The following is a 19,968-nucleotide window of genomic DNA, read 5'->3' as shown; positions in this document are numbered from 1 at the left end:
ATCGAATCAGAAGTTTTTAGAGGTATGCCACTTTGGAATCGGCTTAAGTTTGGTAAAGTTATGGACTCCCGAAGTCCAATTTTGGGTCTACGTTAAATAAGTCAAATTAGAAAAATTTGATCAACGTTAAATTGAAAAATATGAATGCAGATTTTTAGAGAATCGAATCAGAAGTCTTTAGAGGTATGCCACTTTGGAATCGGCTTAAGTTTGGTAAAGTTATGGACTCTCGAAGTTCAATTTTGGGTCAAAGTTAAACAAGTCAAATAAGAAATAACTGACATGAAAATGGGTGAAAAATTTGATCACAGTTAAATTGAAAAATTTGAATGCAGATTTTTAGAGAATCGAATCAGAAGTCTTTAGAGGTATGCCACTTTGGAATCGGCTTAAGTTTGGTTAAGTTATGGATTCTCTAAGTCCAATTTTGAGTCACTCTGTTACAAGTCATCGGAAAATTAGAAATAACTGACATGAAAATGGGTCAAAAATTTGATCAACGTTAAATTGAAAAATTTGAATGCAGATTTTTAGTGAATCGAATCAGAAGTTTTTAGAGGTATGCCACTTTGGAATCGGCTTAAGTTTGGTAAAGTTATGGACTCTCGAAGTTCAATTTTGGGTCAAAGTTAAACAAGTCAAATAAGAAATAACTGACATGAAAATGGGTGAAAAATTTGATCACAGTTAAATTGAAAAATTTGAATGCAGATTTTTAGAGAATCGAATCAGAAGTCTTTAGAGGTATGCCACTTTGGAATCGGCTTAAGTTTGGTTAAGTTATGGATTCTCTAAGTCCAATTTTGAGTCACTCTGTTACAAGTCATCGGAAAATTAGAAATAACTGACATGAAAATGGGTCAAAAATTTGATCAACATTAAATTGAAAAATTTGAATGCAGATTTTTAGTGAATCGAATCAGAAGTCTTTAGAGGTATGCCACTTTGGAATCGGCTTAAGTTTGGTAAAGTTATGGACTCCCGAAGTCCAATTTTGGGTCAACGTTAGATAAGTCAAATAAGAAAAATTTGATCAACGTTAAATTGAAAAATTTGAATGCAGATTTTTAGAGAATCGAATCAGAAGTCTTTAGAGGTATGCCACTTTGGAATCGGCTTAAGTTTGGTTAAGTTATGGACTCTCTAAGTCCTATTTTGGGTCAACGTTAAACAAGTCAAATTAAAAATAACTGACATGAAAATGGGTGAAAAATTTGATCACAGTTAAATTGAAAAATTTGAATGCAGATTTTTAGAGAATCGAATCAGAAGTCTTTAGAGGTATGCCACTTTGGAATCGGCTTAAGTTTGGTAAAGTTATGGACTCCCGAATATTTAAATGCAGATTTTTAGAGAATCGAATCAGAAGACTTTAGAGGTATGCCACTTTGGAATCGGCTTAAGTTTGGTTAAGTTATGGATTCTCTAAGTCCAATTTTGAGTCACTCTGTTACAAGTCATCGGAAAATTGGAAATAACTGACATTGAAAAATTTAAATGCAGATTTTTAGAGAATCGAATCAGAAGTCTTCAGAGGTATGCCACTTTGCAATCGGCTTTAGCTTGGTAAAGTTATGGACTCTCGAAGTTCAATTTTGGGTCAAAGTTAAACAAGTCAAATTAGAAATAACTGACATGAAAATGGGTGAAAAATTTGATCACAGTTAAATTGAAAAATTTGAATGCAGATTTTTAGAGAATCGAATCAGAAGTCTTTAGAGGTATGCCACTTTGGAATCGGCTTAAGTTCGATAAAGTTATGGACCTCTAAGTCCAATTTTGAGTCACTATGTTACAAGTCCTCGGAAAACTAGAAATAACTGACATGAAAATGGGTCAAAAATTTGATCAACGTTAAATTGAACAAGAAAGGAAAGCTAACTTCGGGCGGAGCCGAAGTTGATATACCCTTGCAGAATACTCTGTAAATTATATTCTCCAAAATTATTCATATGATGCATTCTTAATACTCATAAAAAATCCCAACTTATTAACTTTAAAAACACCAAAGTTATGACATTTCCAATCGTTCAGTTATATGGCAGCTATAGGATATAGTCGGCCGATCCTTATGAAATTTGGTAGGTCGGATTGGCTGGCCAAATATAACACCCATAGAAAATGCCAACTTCCTAACTTTACAAACACCAAAGTTATGGCATTTCCGATCAATCAGTTATATGGCAGCTATAGGATATAGTCGGCCGATCCTTATGAAATTCGGCATGTCGGATTGATTAGCCAAATACAAAACCCATAGAAAATCCCAACTTCCTAACTTTACAAACACCAAAGTTATGGCATTTCCGATCGTTCAGTTATATGGCAGCTATAGGATATAGTCGGCCGATCCCGGCCGTTCCGACTTATATACTGCGTGCAAAGGAAAGAAGGGTGTGTGCAAAGTTTCAATTCGATATCTTTAAAACTGAGAGACTAGTGCGCGTAGAAACAGACAGACGGACAGACAGACGGACAGACGGACAGACGGACAGACGGACAGACGGACATGGCTATATCAACTCAGGAGGTGATCCTGATCAAGAATATATATACTTTATAGGGTCGGAGATGTCTCCTTCACTGCGTTGCACACTTTTGACCAAAATTATAATACCCTCTGCAAGGGTATAAAAATATGAATGCAGATTTTAGAGAATCGAATCAGAAGTTTTTAGAGGTATGCCACTTTGGAATCGGCTTAAGTTTGAGAAAGTTATGGACTCTCTAAGTCCAATTTTGAGTCACTCTGTTAAAAGTCCTCGGAAAACTAGAAATAACTGACATGAAAATGGGTCAAAAATTTGATCAACGTTAAATTCAAAAATTTGAATGCAGATTTTTAGAGAATCGAATCAGAAGTCTTTAGAGGTATGCCACTTTGGAATCGGCTTAAGTTTGGTAAAGTTATAGACTCTCGATGTCCAATTTTGGGTCACTCTTTTACAAGTCATCGGAAAACTAAAAATAACTGACATGAAAATGGGTCAAAAATTTGATCAACGTTAAATTGAAAAATTTGAATGCAGATTTTTAGAGAATCGAATCAGAAGTCTTTAGAGGTATGCCACTAAGCTTGGTAAAGTTATGGACTCTCGAAGTTCAATTTTGGGTCAAAGTTAAACAAGTCAAATTAGAAATAACTGACATGAAAATGGGTCAAAAATTTGATCAACGTTAAATTGAAAAATTTGAATGCAGATTTTAAGAGAATCGAATCAGAAGTCTTTAGAGGTATGCCACTTTGGAATCGGCTTAAGTTTGGTAAAGTTATGGACTCTTTAAGTCCAATTTTTAGTCACTCTGTTACAAGTCCTCGGAAATCTAGAAATAACTGACATGAAAATGGGTCAAAAAATTAATCGACGTTAAATTAAAAAATTTGAATGCAGATTTTTAGAGAATCGAATCAGAAGTCTTTAGAGGTATGCCACTTTGCAATCGGCTTTAGCTTGGTAAAGTTATGGACTCTCGAAGTTCAATTTTGGGTCAAAGTTAAACAAGTCAAATTAGAAATAACTGACATGAAAATGGGTGAAAAATTTGATCAAAGTTAAATTGAAAAATTTGAATGCAGATTTTTAGAGAATCGAATCAGAAGTCTTTAGAGGTATGCCACTTTGGAATCGGCTTAAGTTTGATAAAGTTATGGACTCTCTAAGTCCAATTTTGAGTCACTCTGTTACAAGTCCTCGGAAAACTAGAAATAACTGACATGAAAATGGGTCAAAAATTTGATCAACGTTAAATTGAAAAATTTGAATGCAGATTTTTAGAGAATCGAATCAGAAGTCTTTAGAGGTATGCCACTTTGGAATCGGCTTAAGTTTGGTAACGTTATAGACTCTCGAAGTCCAATTTTGGGTCACTCTTTTACAAGTCATCGGAAAACTAAAAATAACTGACATGAAAATGGGTCAAAAAATTAATCGACGTTAAATTGAAAAATTTGAATGCAGATTTTTAGAGAATCGAATCAGAAGTCTTTGGAGGTATGCCACTTTGCAATCGGCTTTAGCTTGGTAAAGTTATGGACTCTCGAAGTTCAATTTTGGGTCAAAGTTAAACAAGTCAAATTAGAAATAACTGACATGAAAATGGGTGAAAAATTTGATCAAAGTTAAATTGAAAAATTTGAATGTAGATTTTTAGAGAATCGAATCAGAAGTCTTTAGAGGTATGCCACTTTGGAATCGGCTTAAGTTTGGTAAAGTTATGGACTCTCGAAGTTCAATTTTGGGTCTACGTTAAATGAGTCAAATTAGAAAAATTTGATCAACGTTAAATTGAAAAATATGAATGCACTTTGGAATCGGCTTAAGTTTGGTTAAGTTATGGACTCTCTAAGTTCAATTTTGGGTCAACGTTAAAGAAGTCAAATTAGAAATAACTGATATGAAAATGGGTGAAAAATTTGATCAAAGTTAAATTGAAAAATTTGAATGCAGATTTTAAGAGAATCGAATCAGAAGTCTTTAGAGGTATGCCACTTTGGAATCGGCTTAAGTTTGGTAAAGTTATGGACTCTTTAAGTCAAATTTTTAGTCACTCTGTTACAAGTCCTCGGGAATCTAGAAATAACTGACATGAAAATGGGTCAAAAAATTAATCGACGTTAAATTGAAAAATTTGAATGCAGATTTTTAGAGATTCGAATCAGAAGTCTTTAGAGGTATGCCACTTTGCAATCGGCTTTAGCTTGGTAAAGTTATGGACTCTCGAAGTTCAATTTTGGGTCAAAGTTAAACAAGTCAAATTAGAAATAACTGACATGAAAATGGGTGAAAAATTTGATCAACGTTAAATTGAAAAATTTGAATGCAGATTTTTAGAGAATCGAATCAGAAGATTTTAGAGGTATGCCACTTTGGAATCGGCTTAAGTTTGGTAAAGTTATGGACTCCCGAAGTCCAATTTTGGGTCTACGTTAAATAAGTCAATTTAGAAAAATTTGATCAACGTTAAATTGAAAAATATGAATGCAGATTTTTAGAGAATCGAATCAGAAGTCTTTAGAGGTATGCCACTTTGGAATCGGCTTAAGTTTGGTTAAGTTATGGACTCTCTAAGTCCTATTTTGGGTCAACGTTAAAGAAGTCAAATTAGAAAAATTTGATCAACGTCAAATTGAAAAATATGAATGCAGATTTTTAGAGAATCGAATCAGAAGTCTTTAGAGGTATGCCACTTTGGAATCGGCTTAAGTTTGGTTAAGTTATGGACTCTCTAAGTTCAATTTTGGGTCAACGTTAAAGAAGTCAAATTAGAAATAACTGATATGAAAATGGGTGAAAAATTTGATCAAAGTTAAATTGAAAAATTTGAATGCAGATTTTTAGAGAATCGAATCAGAAGTCTTTAGAGGTATGCCACTTTGGAATCGGCTTAAGTTTGATAAAGTTATGGACCTCTAAGTCCAATTTTGAGTCACTCTGTTACAAGTCCTCGGAAAACTAGAAACTGGTTAAGTTATGGGTTCTCTAAGTCCAATTTTGAGTCACTCTGTTACAAGTCATCGGAAAATTGGAAATAACTGACATTGAAAAATTTAAATGCAGATTTTTAGAGAATCGAATCAGAAGTCTTTAGAGGTATGCCACTTTGGAATCGGCTTAAGTTTGGTAAAGTTATGGACTCTCGAAGTTCAATTTTGGGTCAAAGTTAAACAAGTCAAATTATAAATAACTGACATGAAAATGGGTGAAAAATTTGATCACAGTTAAATTGAAAAATTTGAAAGCAGATTTTTAGAGAATCGAATCAGAAGTCTTTAGAGGTATGCCACTTTGGAATCGGCTTAAGTTTGGTTAAGTTATGGATTCTCTAAGTCCAATTTTGAGTCACTCTGTTACAAGTCCTCGGAAAACTAGAAATAACTGACATGAAAATGGGTCAAAAATTTGATCAACGTTAAATTGAAAAATTTGAATGCAGATTTTTAGTGAATCGAATCAGAAGTTTTTAGAGGTAAGCCACTTTGGAATCGGCTTAAGTTTGGTAAAGTTATGGACTCTCGAAGTTCAATTTTGGGTCAAAGTTAAACAAGTCAAATAAGAAATAACTGACATGAAAATGGGTGAAAAATTTGATCACAGTTAAATTGAAAAATTTGAAATCAGATTTTTAGAGAATCGAATCAGAAGTCTTTAGAGGTATGCCGCTTTGGAATCGGCTTAAGTTTGGTAAAGTTATGGACTCCCGAAGTCCAATTTTGGGTCAACGTTAGATAAGTCAAATAAGAAAAATTTGATCAACGTTAAATTGAAAAATTTGAATGCAGATTTTTAGAGAATCGAATCAGAAGTCTTGAGAGGTATGCCACTTTGGAATCGGCTTAAGGGGGTCTTCTAGTCTAGAAATTTGAGAAAATCGAAAAAATTTTTTTTTCATAATTCGATAGTTTGGATATTCAAAAATATCTCCCTAAAAGGATTTTTCAAAACTCATATTATTTTCAAAGTTATAGCCGTTTTAGTAACGTGGCAACTAGACCGGTTGAACGAACGACTGGAACTTTAAACGCGTTTTTCTGAAAACTACTTTTTTTGATGCGGTCGCCACTCTAACTCAAGTCAACAAGTTCAATCAGTCGATTTACCTAAAATTTGGCATGAATATTCTTTAAACATATCGCTATCGCATGAACCAACAAAAAATAAAAATTTTAAATTTATAATATTTTTAAAAATTTGACAAAGTGGAAAAATTAGTGAAAAAAATCGACTTTTTTCTTTAAGTAGCCGCCATTTCATGAAAAAAAAAGATTTTTTTTTTTTGGTGGTTCATGCCAAAGCGACATTCGTACTCATTTAGAATCTATCATTGTTTTATTTTTCAGATAACTACAAGCATAGATATCATGGCGACGCGGACACGGCCTCTTTTTTTTCCCCTCTTCTTCAAGAAGGAATAACTCAATGAAAACTAATTTTTTTTTTTGAAATTTTTTTTATGTACTCCTTTAAGTTTAATAAACAAATGATAAAAAAACGGATAGCAAAAATATCTATTGCTTTTTTTTTATTAATTGTTAAAAAAAGGTCGAAATTCGAGCCTCTAGACTAGAAGACCCCCTTAAGTTTGGTTAAGTTATGGACTCTCTAAGTCCTATTTTGGGTCAACGTTAAACAAGTCAAATTAGAAATAACTGACATGAAAATGGGTGAAAAATTTGATCACAGTTAAATTGAAAAATTTGAATGCAGATTTTTAGAGAATCGAATCAGAAGTCTTTAGAGGTATGCCACTTTGGAATCGGCTTAAGTTTGGTTAAGTTATGGATTCTCTAAGTCCAATTTTGAGTCACTCTGTTACAAGTCATCGGAAAATTGGAAATAACTGACATTGAAAAATTTAAATGCAGATTTTTAGAGAATCGAATCAGAAGTCTTTAGAGGTATGCCACTTTGGAATCGGCTTAAGTTTGGTAAAGTTATGGACTCTCGAAGTTCAATTTTGGGTCAAAGTTAAACAAGTCAAATTAGAAATAACTGACATGAAAATGGGTGAAAAATTTGATCACAGTTAAATTGAAAAATTTGAATGCAGATTTTTAGAGAATCGAATCAGAAGTCTTTAGAGGTATGCCACTTTGGAATCGGCTTAAGTTTGGTTAAGTTATGGATTCTCTAAGTCCAATTTTGAGTCACTCTGTTACAAGTCCTCGGAAAACTAGAAATAACTGACATGAAAATGGGTCAAAAATTTGATCAACGTTAAATTGAAAAATTTGAATGCAGATTTTTAGAGAATCGAATCAGAAGTTTTTAGAGGTATGCCACTTTGGAATCGGCTTAAGTTTGGTAAAGTTATGGACTCCCGAAGTCCAATTTTGGGTCTACGTTAAATAAGTCAAATTAGAAAAATTTGATCAACGTTAAATTGAAAAATATGAATGCAGATTTTTAGAGAATCGAATCAGAAGTCTTTAGAGGTATGCCACTTTGGAATCGGCTTAAGTTTGGTTAAGTTATGGACTCTCTAAGTTCAATTTTGGGTCAACGTTAAAGAAGTCAAATTAGAAATAACTGATATGAAAATGGGTGAAAAATTTGATCAAAGTTAAATTGAAAAATTTGAACGCAGATTTTTAGAGAATCGAATCAGAAGTCTTTAGAGGTATGCCACTTTGGAATCGGCTTAAGTTTGATAAAGTTATGGACCTCTAAGTCCAATTTTGAGTCACTCTGTTACAAGTCCTCGGAAAACTAGAAATAACTGACATGAAAATGGGTCAAAAATTTGATCAACGTTAAATTGAAAAATATGAATGCAGATTTTAGAGAATCGAATCAGAAGTTTTTAGAGGTATGCCACTTTGGAATCGGCTTAAGTTTGATAAAGTTATGGACTCTCTAAGTCCAATTTTGAGTCACTCTGTTAAAAGTCCTCGGAAAACTAGAAATAACTGACATGAAAATGGGTCAAAAATTTGATCAACGTTAAATTCAAAAATTTGAATGCAGATTTTTAGAGAATCGAATCAGAAGTCTTTAGAGGTATGCCACTTTGGAATCGGCTTAAGTTTGGTAAAGTTATAGACTCTCGATGTCCAATTTTGGGTCACTCTTTTACAAGTCATCGGAAAACTAAAAATAACTGACATGAAAATGGGTCAAAAATTTGATCAACGTTAAATTGAAAAATTTAAATGCAGATTTTTAGAGAATCGAATCAGAAGTCTTTAGAGGTATGCCACTAAGCTTGGTAAAGTTATGGACTCTCGAAGTTCAATTTTGGATCAAAGTTAAACAAGTCAAATTAGAAATAACTGACATGAAAATGGGTCAAAAATTTGATCAAAGTTAAATTGAAAAATTTGAATGCAGATTTTTAGAGAATCGAATCAGAAGTCTTTAGAGGTATGCCACTTTGGAATCGGCTTAAGTTTGATAAAGTTATGGACTCTCTAAGTCCAATTTTGAGTCACTCTGTTACAAGTCCTCGGAAAACTAGAAATAACTGACATGAAAATGGGTCAAAAATTTGATCAACGTTAAATTCAAAAATTTGAATGCAGATTTTAAGAGAATCGAATCAGAAGTCTTTAGAGGTATGCCACTTTGGAATCGGCTTAAGTTTGGTAAAGTTATGGACTCTTTAAGTCCAATTTTTAGTCACTCTGTTACAAGTCTTTGGAAATCTAGAAATAACTGACATGAAAATGGGTCAAAAAATTAATCGACGTTAAATTAAAAAATTTGAATGCAGATTTTTAGAGAATCGAATCAGAAGTCTTTAGAGGTATGCCACTTTGCAATCGGCTTTAGCTTGGTAAAGTTATGGACTCTCGAAGTTCAATTTTGGGTCAAAGTTAAACAAGTCAAATTAGAAATAACTGACATGAAAATGGGTGAAAAATTTGATCAAAGTTAAATTGAAAAATTTGAATGCAGATTTTTAGAGAATCGAATCAGAAGTCTTTAGAGGTATGCCACTTTGGAATCGGCTTAAGTTTGATAAAGTTATGGACTCTCTAAGTCCAATTTTGAGTCACTCTGTTACAAGTCCTCGGAAAACTAGAAATAACTGACATGAAAATGGGTCAAAAATTTGATCAACGTTCAATTGAAAAATTTGAATGCAGATTTTTAGAGAATCGAATCAGAAGTCTTTAGAGGTATGCCACTTTGGAATCGGCTTAAGTTTGGTAACGTTATAGACTCTCGAAGTCCAATTTTGGGTCACTCTTTTACAAGTCATCGGAAAACTAAAAATAACTGACATGAAAATGGGTCAAAAATTTGATCAACGTTAAATTGAAAAATTTGAATGCAGATTTTAAGAGAATCGAATCAGAAGTCTTTAGAGGTATGCCACTGTGGAATCGGCTTAAGTTTGATTATGGACTCTCGAAGTTCAATTTTGGGTCATAGTTAAACAAGTCAAATTAGAAATAACTGACATGAAAATGGGTGAAAAATTTGATCAAAGTGAAATTGAAAAGTTTGAATGCAGATTTTTAGAGAATCGAATCAGAAGTCTTTAGAGGTATGCCACTTTGGAAACGGCTTAAGTTTGGTAAAGTTATGGACTCTCTAAGTCCAATTTTTAGTCACTCTGTTACAAGTCCTCGGAAATCTAGAAATAACTGACATGAAAATGGGTCAAAAAATTAATCGACGTTAAATTGAAAAATTTGAATGCAGATTTTTAGAGAATCGAATCAGAAGTCTTTGGAGGTATGCCACTTTGCAATCGGCTTTAGCTTGGTAAAGTTATGGACTCTCGAAGTTCAATTTTGGGTCAAAGTTAAACAAGTCAAATTAGAAATAACTGACATGAAAATGGGTGAAAAATTTGATCAAAGTTAAATTGAAAAATTTGAATGCAGATTTTTAGAGAATCGAATCAGAAGTCTTTAGAGGTATGTCACTTTGGAATCGGCTTAAGTTTGGTAAAGTTATGGACTCTCGAAGTTCAATTTTGGGTCTACGTTAAATGAGTCAAATTAGAAAAATTTGATCAACGTTAAATTGAAAAATATGAATGCACTTTGGAATCGGCTTAAGTTTGGTTAAGTTATGGACTCTCTAAGTTCAATTTTGGGTCAACGTTAAAGAAGTCAAATTAGAAATAACTGATATGAAAATGGGTGAAAAATTTGATCAAAGTTAAATTGAAAAATTTGAATGCAGATTTTAAGAGAATCGAATCAGAAGTCTTTAGAGGTATGCCACTTTGGAATCGGCTTAAGTTTGGTAAAGTTATGGACTCTTTAAGTCAAATTTTTAGTCACTCTGTTACAAGTCCTCGGGAATCTAGAAATAACTGACATGAAAATGGGTCAAAAAATTAATCGACGTTAAATTGAAAAATTTGAATGCAGATTTTTAGAGATTCGAATCAGAAGTCTTTAGAGGTATGCCACTTTGCAATCGGCTTTAGCTTGGTAAAGTTATGGACTCTCGAAGTTCAATTTTGGGTCAAAGTTAAACAAGTCGAAATTAGAAATAACTGACATGAAAATGGGTGAAAAATTTGATCAAAGTTAAATTGAAAAATTTGAATGCAGATTTTTAGAGAATCGAATCAGAAGTCTTTAGAGGTATGCCACTTTGGAATCGGCTTAAGTTTGGTAAAGTTATGGACTCTCTAAGTCCAATTTTTAGTCACTCTGTTACAAGTCCTCGGAAAACTAGAAATAACTGACATGAAAATGGGTCAAAAATTTGATCAACGTTAAATTGAAAAATTTGAATGCAGATTTTTAGAGAATCGAATCAGAAGTTTTTAGAGGTATGCCACTTTGGAATCGGCTTAAGTTTGGTAAAGTTATGGACTCCCGAAGTCCAATTTTGGGTCTACGTTAAATAAGTCAATTTAGAAAAATTTGATCAACGTTAAATTGAAAAATTTGAATGCAGATTTTTAGAGAATCGAATCAGAAGTCTTTAGAGGTATGCCACTTTGGAATCGGCTTAAGTTTGGTTAAGTTATGGACTCTCTAAGTCCTATTTTGGGTCAACGTTAAAGAAGTCAAATTAGAAAAATTTGATCAACGTCAAATTGAAAAATATGAATGCAGATTTTTAGAGAATCGAATCAGAAGTCTTTAGAGGTATGCCACTTTGGAATCGGCTTAAGTTTGGTTAAGTTATGGACTCTCTAAGTTCAATTTTGGGTCAACGTTAAAAAAGTCAAATTAGAAATAACTGATATGAAAATGGGTGAAAAATTTGATCAAAGTTAAATTGAAAAATTTGAATGCAGATTTTTAGAGAATCGAATCAGAAGTCTTTAGAGGTATGCCACTTTGGAATCGGCTTAAGTTTGATAAAGTTATGGACCTCTAAGTCCAATTTTGAGTCACTCTGTTACAAGTCCTCGGAAAACTAGAAATAACTGGTTATGTTATGGGTTCTCTAAGTCCAATTTTGAGTCACTCTGTTACAAGTCATCGGAAAATTGGAAATAACTGACATTGAAAAATTTAAATGCAGATTTTTAGAGAATCGAATCAGAAGTCTTTAGAGGTATGCCACTTTGGAATCGGCTTAAGTTTGGTAAAGTTATGGACTCTCGAAGTTCAATTTTGGGTCAAAGTTAAACAAGTCAAATTATAAATAACTGACATGAAAATGGGTGAAAAATTTGATCACAGTTAAATTGAAAAATTTGAAAGCAGATTTTTAGAGAATCGAATCAGAAGTCTTTAGAGGTATGCCACTTTGGAATCGGCTTAAGTTTGGTTAAGTTATGGATTCTCTAAGTCCAATTTTGAGTCACTCTGTTACAAGTCCTCGGAAAACTAGAAATAACTGACATGAAAATGGGTCAAAAATTTGATCAACGTTAAATTGAAAAATTTGAATGCAGATTTTTAGAGAATCGAATCAGAAGTTTTTAGAGGTATGCCACTTTGGAATCGGCTTAAGTTTGGTAAAGTTATGGACTCCCAAAGTCCAATTTTGGGTCTACGTTAAATAAGTCAAATTAGAAAAATTTGATCAACGTTAAATTGAAAAATATGAATGCAGATTTTTAGAGAATCGAATCAGAAGTCTTTAGAGGTATGCCACTTTGGAATCGGCTTAAGTTTGGTTAAGTTATGGACTCTCTAAGTTCAATTTTGGGTCAACGTTAAAGAAGTCAAATTAGAAATAACTGATATGAAAATGGGTGAAAAATTTGATCAAAGTTAAATTGAAAAATTTGAATGCAGATTTTTAGAGAATCGAATCAGAAGTCTTTAGAGGTATGCCACTTTGGAATCGGCTTAAGTTTGATAAAGTTATGGACCTCTAAGTCCAATTTTGAGTCACTCTGTTACAAGTCCTCGGAAAACTAGAAATAACTGGTTAAGTTATGGGTTCTCTAAGTCCAATTTTGAGTCACTCTGTTACAAGTCATCGGAAAATTGGAAATAACTGACATTGAAAAATTTAAATGCAGATTTTTAGAGAATCGAATCAGAAGTCTTTAGAGGTATGCCACTTTGGAATCGGCTTAAGTTTGGTAAAGTTATGGACTCTCGAAGTTCAATTTTGGGTCAAAGTTAAACAAGTCAAATTAGAAATAACTGACATGAAAATGGGTGAAAAATTTGATCACAGTTAAATTGAAAAATTTGAATGCAGATTTTTAGAGAATCGAATCAGAAGTCTGTAGAGGTATGCCACTTTGGAATCGGCTTAAGTTTGGTTAAGTTATGGATTCTCTAAGTCCAATTTTGAGTCACTCTGTTACAAGTCCTCGGAAAACTAGAAATAACTGACATGAAAATGGGTCAAAAATTTGATCAACGTTAAATTGAAAAATTTGAATGCAGATTTTTAGAGAATCGAATCAGAAGTTTTTAGAGGTATGCCACTTTGGAATCGGCTTAAGTTTGGTAAAGTTATGGACTCCCAAAGTCCAATTTTGGGTCTACGTTAAATAAGTCAAATTAGAAAAATTTGATCAACGTTAAATTGAAAAATATGAATGCAGATTTTTAGAGAATCGAATCAGAAGTCTTTAGAGGTATGCCACTTTGGAATCGGCTTAAGTTTGGTTAAGTTATGGACTCTCTAAGTTCAATTTTGGGTCAACGTTAAAGAAGTCAAATTAGAAATAACTGATATGAAAATGGGTGAAAAATTTGATCAAAGTTAAATTGAAAAATTTGAATGCAGATTTTTAGAGAATCGAATCAGAAGTCTTTAGAGGTATGCCACTTTGGAATCGGCTTAAGTTTGATAAAGTTATGGACCTCTAAGTCCAATTTTGAGTCACTCTGTTACAAGTCCTCGGAAAACTAGAAATAACTGGTTAAGTTATGGGTTCTCTAAGTCCAATTTTGAGTCACTCTGTTACAAGTCATCGGAAAATTGGAAATAACTGACATTGAAAAATTTAAATGCAGATTTTTAGAGAATCGAATCAGAAGTCTTTAGAGGTATGCCACTTTGGAATCGGCTTAAGTTTGGTAAAGTTATGGACTCTCGAAGTTCAATTTTGGGTCAAAGTTAAACAAGTCAAATTAGAAATAACTGACATGAAAATGGGTGAAAAATTTGATCACAGTTAAATTGAAAAATTTGAATGCAGATTTTTAGAGAATCGAATCAGAAGTCTTTAGAGGTATGCCACTTTGGAATCGGCTTAAGTTTGGTTAAGTTATGGATTCTCTAAGTCCAATTTTGAGTCACTCTGTTACAAGTCCTCGGAAAACTAGAAATAACTGACATGAAAATGGTTCAAAAATTTGATCAACTTTAAATTGAAAAATTTGAATGCAGATTTTTAGAGAATCGAATCAGAAGTCTTTAGAGGTATGCCACTTTGGAATCGGCTTAAGTTTGATAAAGTTATGGACCTCTAAGTCCAATTTTGAGTCACTCTGTTACAAGTCCTCGGAAAACTAGAAATAACTGGTTAAGTTATGGGTTCTCTAAGTCCAATTTTGAGTCACTCTGTTACAAGTCATCGGAAAATTGGAAATAACTGACATTGAAAAATTTAAATGCAGATTTTTAGAGAATCGAATCAGAAGTCTTTAGAGGTATGCCACTTTGGAATCGGCTTAAGTTTGGTAAAGTTATGGACTCTCGAAGTTCAATTTTGGGTCAAAGTTAAACAAGTCAAATTAGAAATAACTGACATGAAAATGGGTGAAAAATTTGATCACAGTTAAATTGAAAAATTTGAATGCAGATTTTTAGAGAATCGAATCAGAAGTCTGTAGAGGTATGCCACTTTGGAATCGGCTTAAGTTTGGTTAAGTTATGGATTCTCTAAGTCCAATTTTGAGTCACTCTGTTACAAGTCCTCGGAAAACTAGAAATAACTGACATGAAAATGGGTCAAAAATTTGATCAACGTTAAATTGAAAAATTTGAATGCAGATTTTTAGAGAATCGAATCAGAAGTTTTTAGAGGTATGCCACTTTGGAATCGGCTTAAGTTTGGTAAAGTTATGGACTCCCAAAGTCCAATTTTGGGTCTACGTTAAATAAGTCAAATTAGAAAAATTTGATCAACGTTAAATTGAAAAATATGAATGCAGATTTTTAGAGAATCGAATCAGAAGTCTTTAGAGGTATGCCACTTTGGAATCGGCTTAAGTTTGGTTAAGTTATGGACTCTCTAAGTTCAATTTTGGGTCAACGTTAAAGAAGTCAAATTAGAAATAACTGATATGAAAATGGGTGAAAAATTTGATCAAAGTTAAATTGAAAAATTTGAATGCAGATTTTTAGAGAATCGAATCAGAAGTCTTTAGAGGTATGCCACTTTGGAATCGGCATAAGTTTGATAAAGTTATGGACCTCTAAGTCCAATTTTGAGTCACTCTGTTACAAGTCCTCGGAAAACTAGAAATAACTGGTTAAGTTATGGGTTCTCTAAGTCCAATTTTGAGTCACTCTGTTACAAGTCATCGGAAAATTGGAAATAACTGACATTGAAAAATTTAAATGCAGATTTTTAGAGAATCGAATCAGAAGTCTTTAGAGGTATGCCACTTTGGAATCGGCTTAAGTTTGGTAAAGTTATGGACTCTCGAAGTTCAATTTTGGGTCAAAGTTAAACAAGTCAAATTAGAAATAACTGACATGAAAATGGGTGAAAAATTTGATCACAGTTAAATTGAAAAATTTGAATGCAGATTTTTAGAGAATCGAATCAGAAGTCTTTAGAGGTATGCCACTTTGGAATCGGCTTAAGTTTGGTTAAGTTATGGATTCTCTAAGTCCAATTTTGAGTCACTCTGTTACAAGTCCTCGGAAAACTAGAAATAACTGACATGAAAATGGTTCAAAAATTTGATCAACTTTAAATTGAAAAATTTGAATGCAGATTTTTAGAGAATCGAATCAGAAGTTTTTAGAGGTATGCCACTTTGGAATCGGCTTAAGTTTGGTAAAGTTATGGACTCCCGAAGTCCAATTTTGGGTCTACGTTAAATAAGTCAAATTAGAAAAATTTGATCAACGTTAAATTGAAAAATATGAATGCAGATTTTTAGAGAATCGAATCAGAAGTCTTTAGAGGTATGCCACTTTGGAATCGGCTTAAGTTTGGTTAAGTTATATGGACTCTCTAAGTTCAATTTTGGGTCAACGTTAAAGAAGTCAAATTAGAAATAACTGATATGAAAATGGGTGAAAAATTTGATCAAAGTTAAATTGAAAAATTTGAATGCAGATTTTTAGAGAATCGAATCAGAAGTCTTTAGAGGTATGCCACTTTGGAATCGGCTTAAGTTTGATAAAGTTATGGACCTCTAAGTCCAATTTTGAGTCACTCTGTTACAAGTCCTCGGAAAACTAGAAATAACTGGTTAAGTTATGGGTTCTCTAAGTCCAATTTTGAGTCACTCTGTTACAAGTCATCGGAAAATTGGAAATAACTGACATTGAAAAATTTAAATGCAGATTTTTAGAGAATCGAATCAGAAGTCTTTAGAGGTATGCCACTTTGGAATCGGCTTAAGTTTGGTAAAGTTATGGACTCTCGAAGTTCAATTTTGGGTCAAAGTTAAACAAGTCAAATTAGAAATAACTGACATGAAAATGGGTGAAAAATTTGATCACAGTTAAATTGAAAAATTTGAATGCAGATTTTTAGAGAATCGAATCAGAAGTCTTTAGAGGTATGCCACTTTGGAATCGGCTTAAGTTTGGTTAAGTTATGGATTCTCTAAGTCCAATTTTGAGTCACTCTGTTACAAGTCCTCGGAAAACTAGAAATAACTGACATGAAAATGGTTCAAAAATTTGATCAACTTTAAATTGAAAAATTTGAATGCAGATTTTTAGAGAATCGAATCAGAAGTTTTTAGAGGTATGCCACTTTGGAATCGGCTTAAGTTTGGTAAAGTTATGGACTCCCGAAGTCCAATTTTGGGTCTACGTTAAATAAGTCAAATTAGAAAAATTTGATCAACGTTAAATTGAAAAATATGAATGCAGATTTTTAGAGAATCGAATCAGAAGTCTTTAGAGGTATGCCACTTTGGAATCGGCTTAAGTTTGATAAAGTTATGGACCTCTAAGTCCAATTTTGAGTCACTCGGTTACAAGTCATCGGAAAATTGGAAATAACTGACATTGAAAAATTTAAATGCAGATTTTTAGAGAATCGAATCAGAAGTCTTTAGAGGTATGCCACTTTGGAATCGGCTTAAGTTTGGTTAAGTTATGGACTCTCTAAGTTCAATTTTGGGTCAACGTTAAAGAAGTCAAATTAGAAATAACTGATATGAAAATGGGTGAAAAATTTGATCAAAGTTAAATTGAAAAATTTGAATGCAGATTTTTAGAGAATCGAATTAGAAGTCTTTAGAGGTATGCCACTTTGGAATCGGCTTAAGTTTGATAAAGTTATGGACCTCTAAGTCCAATTTTGAGTCACTCTGTTAAAAGTCCTCGGAAAACTAGAAATAACTTACATGAAAATGGGTCAAAAATTTGATCAACGTTAAATTGAAAAATATGAATGCAGATTTTAGAGAATCGAATCAGAAGTTTTTAGAGGTATGCCACTTTGGACTCGGCTTAAGTTTGATAAAGTTATGGACTCTCTAAGTCCAATTTTGAGTCACTCTGTTAAAAGTCCTCGGAAAACTAGAAATAACTGACATGAAACTGGGTCAAAAATTTGATCAATTTAAATTGAAAAATTTGAATGCTAAGTTAAATTGAAAAATTTGAATGCAGATTTTTAGAGAATCGAATCAGAAGTCTTTAGAGGTATGCCACTTTGCAATCGGCTTTAGCTTGGTAAAGTTATGGACTCTCGAAGTTCAATTTTGGGTCAAAGTTAAACAAGTCAAATTAGAAATAACTGTCATGAAAATGGGTGAAAAATTTGATCAAAGTTAAATTGAAAAATTTGAATGCAGATTTTTAGAGAATCGAATCAGAAGTCTTTAGAGGTATGCCACTTTGGAATCGGCTTAAGTTTGATAAAGTTATGGACCTCTAAGTCCAATTTTGAGTCACTCTGTTACAAGTCATCGGAAAATTGGAAATAACTGACATTGAAAAATTTAAATGCAGATTTTTAGAGAATCGAATCAGAAGTCTTTAGAGGTATGCCACTTTGGAATCGGCTTAAGTTTGGTTAAGTTATGGACTCTCTAAGTTCAATTTTGGGTCAACGTTAAAGAAGTCAAATTAGAAATAACTGATATGAAAATGGGTGAAAAATTTGATCAAAGTTAAATTGAAAAATTTGAATGCAGATTTTTAGAGAATCGAATCAGAAGTCTTTAGAGGTATGCCACTTTGGAATCGGCTTAAGTTTGGTAAAGTTATGGACTCTCGAAGTTCAATTTTGGGTCAAAGTTAAACAAGTCAAATTAGAAATAACTGACATGAAAATGGGTGAAAAATTTGATCACAGTTAAATTGAAAAATTTGAATGCAGATTTTTAGAGAATCGAATCAGAAGTCTTTAGAGGTATGCCACTTTGGAATCGGCTTAAGTTTGGTTAAGTTATGGATTCTCTAAGTCCAATTTTGAGTCACTCTGTTACAAGTCCTCGGAAAACTAGAAATAACTGACATGAAAATGGTTCAAAAATTTGATCAACTTTAAATTGAAAAATTTGAATGCAGATTTTTAGAGAATCGAATCAGAAGTTTTTAGAGGTATGCCACTTTGGAATCGGCTTAAGTTTGGTAAAGTTATGGACTCCCGAAGTCCAATTTTGGGTCTACGTTAAATAAGTCAAATTAGAAAAATTTGATCAACGTTAAATTGAAAAATATGAATGCAGATTTTTAGAGAATCGAATCAGAAGTCTTTAGAGGTATGCCACTTTGGAATCGGCTTAAGTTTGATAAAGTTATGGACCTCTAAGTCCAATTTTGAGTCACTTAAAGACAAGTCATCGGAAAATTGGAAATAACTGACATTGAAAAATTTAAATGCAGATTTTTAGAGAATCGAATCAGAAGTCTTTAGAGGTATGCCACTTTGGAATCGGCTTAAGTTTGGTTAAGTTATGGACTCTCTAAGTTCAATTTTGGGTCAACGTTAAAGAAGTCAAATTAGAAATAACTGATATGAAAATGGGTGAAAAATTTGATCAAAGTTAAATTGAAAAATTTGAATGCAGATTTTTAGAGAATCGAATTAGAAGTCTTTAGAGGTATGCCACTTTGGAATCGGCTTAAGTTTGATAAAGTTATGGACCTCTAAGTCCAATTTTGAGTCACTCTGTTAAAAGTCCTCGGAAAACTAGAAATAACTTACATGAAAATGGGTCAAAATTTGATCAACGTTAAATTGAAAAATATGAATGCAGATTTTAGAGAATCGAATCAGAAGTTTTTAGAGGTATGCCACTTTGGACTCGGCTTAAGTTTGATAAAGTTATGGACTCTCTAAGTCCAATTTTGAGTCACTCTGTTAAAAGTCCTCGGAAAACTAGAAATAACTGACATGAAACTGGGTCAAAAATTTGATCAATTTAAATTGAAAAATTTGAATGCTAAGTTAAATTGAAAAATTTGAATGCAGATTTTTAGAGAATCGAATCAGAAGTCTTTAGAGGTATGCCACTTTGCAATCGGCTTTAGCTTGGTAAAGTTATGGACTCTCGAAGTTCAATTTTGGGTCAAAGTTAAACAAGTCAAATTAGAAATAACTGTCATGAAAATGGGTGAAAAATTTGATCAAAGTTAAATTGAAAAATTTGAATGCAGATTTTTAGAGAATCGAATCAGAAGTCTTTAGAGGTATGCCACTTTGGAATCGGCTTAAGTTTGATAAAGTTATGGACCTCTAAGTCCAATTTTGAGTCTACTCTGTTAAAAAGTCAAATCGGAAAAATTGGAAATAACGTTAAATTGAAAAATTTAAATGCAGATTTTTAGAGAATCGAATCAGAAGTCTTTAGAGGTATGCCACTTTGGAATCGGCTTAAGTTTGGTTAAGTTATGGACTCTCTAAGTTCAATTTTGGGTCAACGTTAAAGAAGTCAAATTAGAAATAACTGATATGAAAATGGGTGAAAAATTTGATCAAAGTTAAATT

This window comes from Drosophila rhopaloa, unplaced genomic scaffold (genome assembly GCF_018152115.1).
Source record: "Drosophila rhopaloa isolate 14029-0021.01 unplaced genomic scaffold, ASM1815211v1 contig_148, whole genome shotgun sequence".
Taxonomy (NCBI): Eukaryota; Metazoa; Arthropoda; class Insecta; order Diptera; family Drosophilidae; genus Drosophila; species Drosophila rhopaloa.
This window is presented reverse-complemented; position numbering follows the sequence as displayed.